Source organism: Arachis hypogaea, chromosome 18 (assembly GCF_003086295.3).
Source record: "Arachis hypogaea cultivar Tifrunner chromosome 18, arahy.Tifrunner.gnm2.J5K5, whole genome shotgun sequence".
NCBI lineage: Eukaryota > Viridiplantae > Streptophyta > Magnoliopsida > Fabales > Fabaceae > Arachis > Arachis hypogaea.
The window spans coordinates 110,311,585-110,324,818 of record NC_092053.1 but is presented as its reverse complement, the minus strand read 5'-3'; positions in this window follow the sequence as shown (position 1 = coordinate 110,324,818).

Below are 13,234 nucleotides of genomic sequence, written 5' to 3'. Positions count from 1 at the left end.
GATCATGGGTAGGCTCTGGATTGTTTGGAGCTTGTGAAAATGCTGAGGTGCCTTCATTGTCAGTCAAGAGGGTCCCCACACTTGGACCTTGTCCAATGTGCCTCTCTTCTAACTCTTCCTTGTGAACTTCAGCTACAGTTTCATCTATGACATCACATTGGAAGATAGAATGATCTTCTGGAGGGTTGTTTATGACTCCATTTAGATTGAAGATCACTATTCGGCCATCTATTTCAAAAGAGTATGTTCCTGAAAAAGCATCCAATTTGAATTTTGATGTCTTCAGGAATGGTCTTCCAAGTAGGATTGATGATGGCTTATCTGAGTCATTATGGGGCATCTCCAAGATATAAAAATCAATAGGGAATGTAAGCCCTTTAATGTTCACCAAAACATCTTCAGCAACTCCAGCCACTGTAATAATGCTTTTATCTGCTAACACAAAACGAACTGCCGACCTTTTTAAGGGAGGGAGCCTCAAAATATCATATATAGACAAAGGCATTATACTAACACATGCTCCTAAATCACACATGCAATCATAAATTACTACTCCACCAATAGTACAACTAACTATACAAGGACCTGGGTCACTACACTTTTCAGGTAATCCTCCCATTAAAGCAGATATGGAACTACCTAAAGGAATAGTTTCTAATTCATTAATTTTGTCTTTATGTATACATAAATCTTTTAGAAACTTTGCATATTTAGGTACCTGTTGAATAACATCAAAAAGAGGAATAGTTACCTCAACCTTTTTGAATATTTCTACCATTTTGGGATCGGATTCCAGCTGCTTCCTGGGCTTCCTTGCGAGTTGTGGAAATGGAATGGGAGTGGTGTTTTCTACAGTGTCTGCACCTTTTGGTGCTTCTTCCTGTGGTTGGGCTTCTTCTTTTTCATCCATGTCCTGTATGTCCTCTTCCTCTTCGACATCTTCTATTTCTACTACCTCTTCAGCTAAGGCGTGTTCTGGTGGACTTGGCTCCTCCTGATTCCTCTCCTGCAGTGTGGTTCTGGACCTTAGGGTGATGGCATTAATGCCTCCCTTTGGATTGGGTAATGGTTGAGAGGGGATTCCAGTAGAGCTCGAAGGTTGGTTACTGGAATTTTGCATTGCTCCAATCTGTGAGGCGAGAGCTTGTACAGCAGAGGTCAGACCATTTAGAGTGGCACTAAGGTTATTTTCCATGGTCTGTTGTCTTCTATCAATAGAATGTAGTAACTCATCATTAGGAGATGAAGAAGGATAAGTGATTTGAGATGGCTGCTGTTGGGTATTCTGTGGTCCTTGGGATTGCCTCAGGTGAGGTACTCTGTAAGGTTGGTTTTGCTGCCTGTTGTTGTTATTATTCCACCTCTGATTTCCCTGATTATCTCTGCCTCCTCTGTTATTGTTGTTCTTCCAATTCTGGTTAGAATTGTCCTGCCATCCATGGTTATTATTTCCACCTTGATTGTACCCTTGGTTGTGCGGTCATAGAAGTTATGAGTGGATGCCACCATGTTGTCTTCCTGCTGGAGCTGCGAGCATTCATCAGTATAATGGCTATAATCAGCACAAATTCCACAGACTCTCTGTGGGACTAACTGCTGGCTTTGCTGTGCTGGAGAAGGTTGAGCTTGCTGAACTTGTTGTTAATTCAATTGCATTTGCTTCAGCAAGTTGGTCATTTCACAGATACTCTAAGCTAGAACAGCAGTCTCTCTGCTAGAGGATACTTCTGCAACGGCTTTTGAACGGCCTTGTTTCTGCCTATGGTTCCTAGTAGATTCAGCTAAGTCGCTGATCAATTGCCATGCCTCATCAGTGGTCTTGTACTTCTTCATAGACCCATTGCTAGCACTTTCCAATGTGGTCTTATCTTGGGGCCTCATACCCTGTGTGATATAGCTGAGTAACACTATCTTGTCAATCATGTGGTGGGGGCATGCTTCTAGAAGATTGTTGAAGTGTTCCCAGTATTCAAAGAGAGTCTCGTTGTCATCTTGAACAATCGTGGAAATGTCTTTCCTCAGTTTATCAGTAACTTCAGATGGAAAGAATTTCTCCAAGAACTCTTTTCTGAGCGTATCCCAGTTGGATACATTTGCTAGGGGTTGAGTGTAGTACCACTCTCTTGCTTTTCCCTCAAGAGAAAACGGGAAAGCTTTCAGCAAAATTGAAGTTTCATCAGCACCATCACGCCTGACAGTAGAACAGGCTGCTTGGAAATCTCTCAGGTGCTTGATAGGCTCTTGAGCAGGTAAGCCATGAAACTTGGGCATCAAATTGAGCAGTGCGGTCTTTATTTCAAAATCTGTAGCCACTGCTGGGTGATGCGCTTGAAATGGTTGCATTGTAAAATCAGGGGCTCCTTCCTCCTGGATGGTAACTCTCCTAGCTGCCATGTCTTCTGCACGTGAATCAAACGAATCAGTAGAACGGGGGCTGGTTTCTTCTTCAACTGACGTTTCAGATCCGCCCTCAAAGAGGGCTAACCGACGCCGAGCTTGCCTTATTCGTGAAATAGTCCTTTCAATTTCAGGATCGAATATTGGCAAGCTTGGATCAGGAAGTGAACGCGTCATTTGACGAAAGAAACATGCATCTCATAGTAGCAAAATAAAATAAAATGCAAATAAATAAATTCTAATTAATAACTTTAGCACTTTATTGCAACTCCCCGGCAACGGCGCCAAAAATTGATGCGGGCAGAAATTGGTGAATTAAAAATTGTTAATTTATATGCATTGCAAGTATAGTTCTTAACTCGCCAGAAATTCGCCTATCAATTTAAAAAGGTGTCACAGAAAATTGAAATTAAAATACTGGGAGTATGAGTCCCAGGTCGTCTCCCAACGAGTTGCAGAAAAGTGTGCTATTTTATTAATCAGATGTTTTCAAAAAGGTTTGAGTTGAGTAAACAGGAAATTAAATTGGTGAATTTGAATAATGTAAATAAAAGCCTTGACTGGGAGTTGATTAGTTGGAATCCCTATTATTGTTGGAATGCTCTCAGGATTAATTGACAATTAAAGGTTGTCCTGTTTAGTTATCCTTTACTAGGTAAGGGAAAGTCAAACAAGTTGGAATGCTACGTCTGTTCACAAGTTGCAATCCACTTAATAAAAAGGGATTGGTGTTAGTGACTAGAAGGTAATCCAACCATAAACCCAATTACAATTTTTCTTTCAAGCCTTCCAACTCAAGGGTTCCTTTCAATCAATTCCCCATCAAGTTAGGGAACTACTCGCTCATTGTGAATGTAAAATTCATAGCATATAAAAAGGAATTAAAGAAAGACATTGTAAATAAAAATCAAAATAGTCAATTAAAAATAAAAGTGATCCTTGTATTAAATAATCCTAAAAATATTCCAATGGTAAAATTAAACAAAGCAAAGAACATGGAAGAGTAAAGCCAAGTAAAGAAAACGAACTAGAATGACGAAGTCTTGATGAGGTAATAACTCTTCTCAGTGTTCCAATGCCAAAAAGTAAGAGAAAATTTAATCCTAAGAACTATGAGTGTATGGAGAGAAAACCTAGAGGAGGAGTAAAACTAGATCTAAAACTAAAAACTGTGTAGAATGAATGTCGTTTTTGGTTTCTGCATGTTCTCTGGCTCTAGTCTGCTGTTCTGGGCCGAAAACTGGGTCAAAATAGGGTCCAAAATCGCCCCCAGCGAATTCTGCAGATTATGCAGATTGCGCACGTCACGCGATCGCGTCGCTCATGCGGACGCGTCATTCGCGCTGTTCCATGCTGCGCGGTCGCGTTGTACACGCCTCCGCGTCGCTTGTGCTTTTCCATTCCGCGTGGTCGCGTGAGCCATGCGGCCGCGTCACTTCTCGCTGGTTGTCTCCTCAATTTTTTGTGTTCTTTCCATTTTTGCTAGCTTCCTTTCCAATCTCCAACTCATTCATGCCCTATAAAGCCTGAAACGCTTAACACACAGATCACGGCATCGAATGGAATAAAGGAGAAGTAAAATGTATAATTAAAAGTCTCTAGGAAGCAGTTTTCAATCATGTAATAATTTCAGGAAGGAAATATAAATGCATGCTATTTTAATGAATAAGTGGGTAAGGATCATGATAAAACCACACAATTAAACACAATATAAACCATAAAATAGTGGTTTATCACTCTTGCATATCTGTACTCGATTGTAATCCTAACGATTTACTTGATATATTCATCCTTGATATTGCTCATATTCCTCTTTATGAACCATGTGTTCTTTGATTTGGCTTTGAACATGGTTTCTTATAATAATGATTCTTAAGTCTTTGAAGACGTTAGATGTACTTTTTTGATCAGTTTGCACCAAAATATGTACTCTTATCGTGCCACATGATAGGCATACTGTTTATTCTTTTATTTTTCATCTCTTTTGTCCCTTGTTTCAATTCTTATCGACACCAGATTTGATTATCCATCTTTATCATTATTTGTGCACTTCTGTTTGATTTCGATTCTACTCATCTTTTTGAATTCTTGTAACTATTATCTGTGATGTTCAACCTTTTTCTTTCAGAATTTTGGGTTTCTTTGTTCAAACTTGAGATTATTTGTTAAAATTACAAGTCCTCAGATCCTAAGTTTAATTTACATTAAACCTATCATACAACTTCTACACCACACTACACTTTTTCAATTATTTTCACACGATATTATTTTTCTTATGTTTGAAAACTGAACATGTCGAATCTTTCTGTCTTTCTTTAACATATTTGAAAAGGAAGATAGTATGAATCTTTTCCGTCTTATATCAATTTTCGAGGGTGAGAACTTTTATAAAGTGGGTAGGATATAATAACGAACCCGAATTTTTAAAAATTAAATAATAAATTATTCATGATTTATTATTTTATTTAAAGAAAATTATTTTTATAAAAATAATTAAATTAAATTTTATAATATTTTGAGTTCAAAAATTTATTAGAATTTTTAAATAATTTCTATTATAATGAGATATTTTGAGAAAAATAAAAGAATTATTATTATTATTATTATTATTATTATTATTATTATACCGTACCATTACCGTTAATTTTTTTTTGATTTGGCCAAAGCCAAAGGAACAAAGGGAAAAGAAAATCAAACGTGGTTTTATATGCATGTATATATACATAAAATAAGGACGCATGCACCTTTATTATTTTATAAATCCCATTTCTTTTTCTTTCCTCCACCGAAACCAAGAGGCAAAAGAAAACGAGAGCAACGTGTTTATATGTATATATATAAGTTAAGCATGACACCTAATCGTTTTATGGAAATGTTTGGTAACCAAAGAAAATCAGTCAAAAACAGCCATAACTTATTTTATTTAGCATTTATTAATTGTTGCGACAATTAATTAATGCTAAATAAGGCAAGTTCTGGCTCTTTATCAGCCTTGCATGCTTCATTTTTGGGTAAGGCAAGAGAGAAAGAATCGAGAAAGAGAAAAGAGAAACCGTGAACTTCCGTAAGACTTCCGAGCTCGACTTCTTGCGATCCGTAACCCCAATAAAAAATCTAATCTGATAAAAGTGTTCGTATCTTCCTCCTCTACGCATTGGCGTTACTTTTGTCCGGTAGAAGTTGACGGTGACGTAATTCCTCTTTCCCTTGAGTTCGGCCAATTGGAGTTCTAAGAGGCACAGACGATTTCTGACATTTTTCTCTTCAGCAGTTCGGACAGAAAGCTTCTCAGAGTTTTCGTTGATTCTGATTTCGTACGGAGGTAGGGGATTCGTTTTTCAAACTATAAGTTTTTAATTCAGGAATGCTAAAAAACTTAATGAGTAATTGCAAATAATTTATAACTGTCTAAACTAGTTGAATGATGAAATTCTGTTGGATTTGTGACTATGAAAATAATTGAATTTGATGAATACGTGTTTGGTTCCATGAATGTTTGAGGATGCTAAAAATTCTTATTTCTAGCTGATTGTGATGAGAATTGTCGAAATTGTGGTTGTGTTTGCGGATGAGAATTAACGAATTATCATATGCTTGATTGATGTTGAATATAGCTTTATTATGTGCTTGAATGATGATCAAATTATATGAATTATTATGTTTAACATAGTGCAGAAAATTGAAAGCTTGATTATAATTAAGTACTTGAATTTATGAAAACTGTTAAATTTGGCTTCTTGGATTGTGTTGGCTGTGAAGGCAACTTAGAATAACTGAAGAAAGGTTACGTATGTGATTTTAGGAGGGTTATAAGTTTAGATGTGGGTTATAGTATGTAAGGTTGTTGAAAAAGTTCAAGGCAAAAATTCTGCATAATTGACAGTAAAGTAAATCAGTTTCTGGGAGCAGTCTCGGTTATAATTTTGAATGAAACTATTTTTTTATAAAACTTTAAGATGTTTTGAGCGTCTCATAAAAAATTCAGAGTTTATTGATGAGTAGTTTGGGAGAAACGAATTTTTGAAAATTGATGGTTTTTGCAGAAAATTCTGTTTCTTTTTTGCAGAAGCACCAACTTCCAACCCACTTAATTTTCAATTCTGGTGAGTGTCTAAATTTAAACCAATGGCCATTTCAAGATTTTTGTGTCCACAATCCTCGGCTTAAATTTCATGTCAAAACTTTTTTTAGCCAATTAGATGTGTTGCAAAGAGTGTGGGTTGCTCGCTGAATTTTAAAAACAGAATTCTAAAAGGCATGGCTGTGTTTCTAACCTCATAACTTTTTCATATGACATGGTAATAATCTAGAATTTGATTTTCTAGAAAACTGAAAGAGTCATGTTTAAGGTAATAAATTTTGAAAGGCAATGGGTGAGAATTGGATTTTTAGTAAATTTAACAAATTTACTGCCTCTACTGCTTTTTATGCATTTTCCCACAAACAATAACGGCATTTATTTTAAGGGAGATGGTACAAGTTTAAACTATGACCAAATTACATCAATACCAAGGTTTGGGTTCTAAAGCAGTAGTATTAAAATAATCAAGGAAGGTTTAAGGTTAATTGGTGATTCGGAGGTATGTGTGATTAAGCGGTGATGCGGAGGTACGTTTAATAATGTAGATGATGCAGAGATACATGTATGTAATTGGTGATGTGGAGGCCTAATAAAGAGACAGAAAAGGAGAAGCCATGTATGAAAGATGAAACAGATAATGAATCATAAAATTGTATGTCGAATGGGCTTCATGCCAAAGTGCTAATGCGGAAGTGTTCGCTTAACTGATAGCCTTAGATTGCTAATGCGGGAAGGTCCACCTAACTGATAGCATATGATATGTTGGATAGACCTTGTACCAAACTGCTAATGCAAAAGTCCATGCCTAACTGATAGCCTGAGATTGCTAATGTTTGCCTAACTAATAGCACTGTTTCTTACTGTGATGCATATCTATGATGAAGTATAACTAACACGGGTAACTGTAATGCCAAGGTGTCTAACTGACACAGTAAAGGAACCATATTTGGGGTTCACTCCAAGTAACGTCGAGTTACGGGTAGACAACCGATGCATGAACTCATGACCTGCTTTGGACAGACATGCATCATATTGTTTGCGCATTTGCATTTGGTTATGTTTTGCTTGTTGTATTTTCTCTGTGATTGTGCTGGTTGTCTCATTCTGCCTTGCTTGTGTGTTCAATTGGGTCTCTGGTACTATTAGTTTATTGATAAATCACAATTTTATGGTTTATTTTGTATTGTATTGAGTGAATTTTGTCAACTGTTGTCACACTTATTCATATAAATTGCATGTTTTTAAGATTTCTTTCTAATTGTGTGTTATGGTTCAAAACATGCTTCTTTGACCTTAAAAATGCTAATTCTTAATCCTCTCTTATTGTCATTCAATGCCGTGATGCGTGTGTTAAGTGATTTCAGGGTTTATAGGGTAGAAATGATTTAGAGGATGGAAAAGAAGCATCCAAAAGTGGAAGAAACACAAGAAATAGGAGAATTGATAAGCTGGTATCGACGCATATGCGTGACTGACGCGTATGCGTGGTTGACGCGTACGCGTGACAAGCGGCACGTGCCTCACTAAAAGGAACATGCTGGGGGCGATTTTAAAGCTCCTTCTAGCCCAGTTCAGGCCCATTCTGCAAATTAGAGGCTGGGAGTGAAGGAGGATGGGACATACATGCCATTAGTATAGTTTTTACATAGTTTTGAATTTTAAAGGGAGAAACTCCCACTTCTCTCTAGGTTTTAGTGTTCTTTGCTCATTTTTACTTGAATTCTTGGATTAGATCCTTGTTAATTTCAGTCCTTGTTGCTTTAATTGTAGTTTCTACACTTTAATTTTACTTAGCACTCTTACAATTTTAGTAATTTTGAGTTTCGAATTTGGATCTTGTTGGAATTAATTTCTATTAATGCATTGAGTTTTCTTTCATGTTCATTGGTGTAATTTGGTTTATTATTAGCAATTATTGTTAGTGGGTAGCTTTAATTTGGATTTATTTCTCAATTTTATAATGTCTTATTTTAGTGCACACAAGGTGTTTGTGAAAATACATCTTATGATTATGGAGTAGATTTCTACTCTTGGCTTTGGGATTGAGTATTGGAAACTCTTGAATTGTCAAATCCTAATGTGGACTGGTAATTGAAGATTGCTAGTTAGCTTGAACTTCACTAAATCTAGTCTTTCATTGGGAGTTGACTAGGACTTGTGAACTCAAGTGAATTGTATTCACTTGACTTTTCTTCATTTGTTAGAGGATAACTAAGTGGAAGCAATAGACAATTTCCATCACAATTGACGATGACAATGATGATATGAATTCCAATTCTCTCCCCTAGCCAAGACCTTTATATTGATTGATTGTCATTCACTTTTACTAGCTTTGAATTCCTAGTTGTCTCATTTTAATTTCATATCTCTTATTTATATATGCTTTTAGTTGTAGTTATCTTGATGCATGCTTGTTAGTTAGGCAATGCTTAATTGATATTTCTAGTTATTTCAATTTAATTGTTAGTTCATTGTTGCTTTGATATACTTGTCATTTTACTTCTTCCTTAAGCAACCTAAACCCCCCCAAAATTTCTAACCAATGATGTGCATCATGTTACAAGTCCTAGGGAAGACGACTCAAGATTCTACTCCCGGATATTGATTTGATTGTTGTGACATTCTTGTAAACTTTGACTTGAGGATGATTTGTCAGTTGGGACTATACTTTGCGACATTGAATTGGAAAATCGTTTGGTCATTTCTTAACCAACATTCATCCTCTATCAAGTTTTGGCGCCGTTGCCGGGGACTTGTAATGGTGTTACATTGTTGGCTAGTGTGAATGTGTTTATATGTGAATAACTACTCTTTTCTTAATTGTTTGTTAGTCTAGCTCTTAGTTAGGACTTATAGTTAGTAGTAATTAGTAGTCACTTTATTCTAGTGTAGCTTATTGTCATGAGCTCTATGTTTCTTTTCTTGAATGACGCGTTCATTGCCGGATCCGAGCTTAGCGCCTTTTGATCCCTAAATTGAAAGAACTTTATTACATCTTAGGCAAGCTCGGCGTCGGTTAGCATTTGAGGGTGGTGAAGCGGCTTCTGCCAATTCACCAACCTTATCCGAAGCGTTATTTGAAAGAGAAACCATTTTCTCATCTATTGGCTCTGTTGACATCTCTTCGATTGATTTATTTACCGACACCATGGACCCTTCAAGAAGGATCACTCTTAAGGAGGCGGGTGCTCTAGACTTCACTCTCCAACAGCTTCAAGTGCGTCATTCGAACTTGAATGCTAATTTTGAGCTAAAGACCGGCTTGATCAATCTACTTCCCAAGTTCTATGGTCTACCCGCTCAAGACCCTATTAGGCATCATAGGGACTTTCAAGGTGCATGCTCAACCACTAGGAGGAATGGTTCAGATGAAGTTGCTATTTGGGTGTTTGCCTTCCCATTCTCTCTTGAGGGAAGGGCAAAGGAGTGGTTCTACACCCAATCAGATGAGGTTGTCACCAATTAGGACTTGCTTCGGAGAGAATTCCTAGACAAACTTTTTCCACCGGAGGTGATCGATAGGTTGAGGAAGGAGATCTCATGCATTATCCAAGGTGACTCAGAAACTCTTCATGAGTATTGAGAACGTTTTAAGAAGCTCCTTGATTCATGCCCTCATCATAGGATTGACGACTTGGTGTTGATTAGTTACTTTTTCCAAGGCCTCAAGTCTCAAGATAAAATTCTTTTGGATGCTTCTAGCAATGGCTCTTTAGTGAAGTACAAAATGGTGGAAGAGGCTTGGCAACTTATTGCCGATCTAGCCAAATCTACCCAACATGCAAGGCAAAGAAACAATCATCCAAGGCCATCAATGAAGTTTCTTCTAATGAGTCTGCCCTCACCAAGACCTTAAGGGAGATGACCACCATTCTCAAGCAAATCCATCTTAATCAACAACAACCTCCTCCACAACAACAATACCAACTGGTAGCTCTACAAAGAGTATGTGGAATTTGTGCTTGCAACTTTCATTATATCGATGAATATCCACAACTCCAAGAGGACAATACCTTGGCAGCTACCAATGCTTACTTTAACCATTCCAATCAAGGCCCTTATCAATAAGAGGGTAATTATAACCAAGGGTGGCAAAACCAAGGTTGGCAAGAGAACTCAAACCAAGGGTGGAGAGACAACTATAACCAAGGATGGAGAGATGGTGCAAGTCAAAGGTGGAATAACAACAACCATCAACAATACCACAACCAACAAAATCAATCCTTCTAACCACAAAACCAAGGCCAAAGATACCTACCTCCACACCAAAGACAAGCTCAAGTGCCACAAATCACCCAACCACAAGTTCGTCAAATCACCTACCCTTTTTCTTCCTCCAATCAAGCTCCAATGGATGACACCCTCCGCATTATTCTTCAAGAGCAAATAGAATTTTGCTCCACCATTCAAGAGCTTATAGCCCGCTTACCTCTACCAACCAACCAAACTCAAAGTCCCTCTCAACCATTACCTAACCCTAAGGGTGGCCTCAATGCCATCACCTTGAGGTCTGGCACCACACTACAAGAGAGGAGTCCCAAGGAGTCAAGTGCAAGGGAGGCTGCTCTAGATGAAGATGTTGTTGAAGTGGAGGATGAAGAAGAAGTTTAAGAAGTTGTAGAAAAGAAAGTTGCTAAAGCAAGCTAAGAGAGAGTGGCTCTAAGGAAAAAGATGTGTTGAAAGAAGCCATTCCAATCCCATTCCCAAGCTTGGCAAAGAGGACCAAAAAGCAATTAGAGTTGGATCCAAAGATGGTGGATATCTTCAAAAACGTTGAGGTAACCATTCCCCTTTTTGATGCCATTCTCCAAGTTCCTAAATATGTGGTGCGCAAAATTGAACTCCACAAACTTCAGATGGACTAGCAAGTACACCGGGTTGTCCAAGTAATACCTCAGGTGAGTGAGGGTCGAATCCCACGGAGATTGTCAGATTGAGCAAGCAATGGCTATCTTTTAATTCTTAGTCAGGCGATTAGAAAAGATGGTTGTTTGTTTGAAAGCATAAACGAAATAATAAGAAACGACATACCAGATTGATGTGAAAATAGTGATAAAGATTCAGTTAAGGCTTTGGAGATGCTTTATCTTTCTGGATTAACTTTTCTTACTGTCTACTTCAATAACGAATGATTCATTCAATGGAAGCCATAAGTGACTAACTCATGTCCTCTCATCAAGTTAATCTCTCCTAACCACAACAATCCATCATATCCGAGCAACTTATGTCTTCTCATCAAGTTGACTCATGGCTTCTCACTGTAGTCGAAGATGAAGCTCTAAGCAATCCACCCCCTTCACGATCCTACTCAAAATGCCACAAATAAGGTCAGATCTTCCAGATCAGAAAGTGCTACTTCTCTGACTCTAGAGTTAGCGCCACAGAGACCTTAGTAACCCACGGTCAACGGGATTTCATGTCACGTATCCAAAGTTGCCCAGGCATGCTCTTGGAATCCGCAATGCATTCTCTAGCTTTAGTTCAATGCTATCCGTGTCTGGACTCGCACGGAACCCATGTAGAACAAGGATGAATGTCACGGTTCACCCTCAATTCATTGAGATTGAAGAAAGAGAACACATAAGAGAATAGAATCAAACATATTGAAATAGAAACAGTAATATTATTAATCTATGAGAATTAGCAGAGCTCCTAACCCTAACTTAGGAGGTTTAGTTGCTTATAGCTTACAGAAAATAATAGAAGTAATGTGTCTGTGCTTCTCCTCTCCTGGGAGGCATAATCCTCAGGAGGAAGGAAGTCTCTTATTTATAATAAAATACTAGACCTAAAAGATGTTACTCATAATTAAAAATTATAAAAATGTGATAAACTAAGCTAAAGGGTGCGAAAATCCACTTCTGGGCCCACTTGGTGAGTGTTTGGGCTGAGCTTGGAGTGAATTCACGTGCTTGGACTCCTCTTGGGGCGTTTAATGCCGGATTTGGTCCATTTTGGGCGTTCAACACTGAGCTTGCTCCTTTTGGGGCGTTGAACACTGGGCAGGAGATGATTTAGGCGTTCAACGCCCGTTTAGGGCCTTCATTTTCAAAGACAAATATAGACTATTATATATTGCTGGAAAGCCCTGGAAGTTAGCTTTCCAACACTGTTGAGAGCAAATCATTTGGACCTCTTTATCTTTAGAAATGATTATTTGAATGTACAGAAGTCAGGAGTTGACAGCATCTACAATCCTTTCTTTGCCTCTGAATCAGACTTTTCCAAAACTTTCTAGATTCACCCAAAAATTACCTAAAATTATAGGAAAATTACAAAAACTTAAAGTAGCATCCAAAAAGTAATTTTTGCACTAATACCTACTAAAACATAATAAAACTTAAGAAAACATACTAAAAATACTGAGAAAATAGTGTCAAAAAGTGTATAAAATATCCGCTCATCAATATGTCAAGTTTTTAAAGGATTTATGCATGAACAAGGAAAGGATTAATGAATTAGAAACTATTCCTTTTGGTAGTTCAATTTCTGCTTTAATGGGTGTTATTCCTGAAAAATGTGGGGATCTCGGACCTTGCTTGGTATCTTGCACTATAAGTGGTACTCGATTTGTGGATTGTATGTGTGTGATCTTGGTGCTTGTGTGAGTATTATGCCCTTGTCTATTTATGATGAACTGAACCTTCCACCATTAAAACGGTCAGTGGCACGCTTTGTTTTGGCCGACAAGAGCATTATTTCTGTGGTTGGTATTGCTGAGGATGTCTTAGTGAGCATCAAGGGGTTAACCTTTCC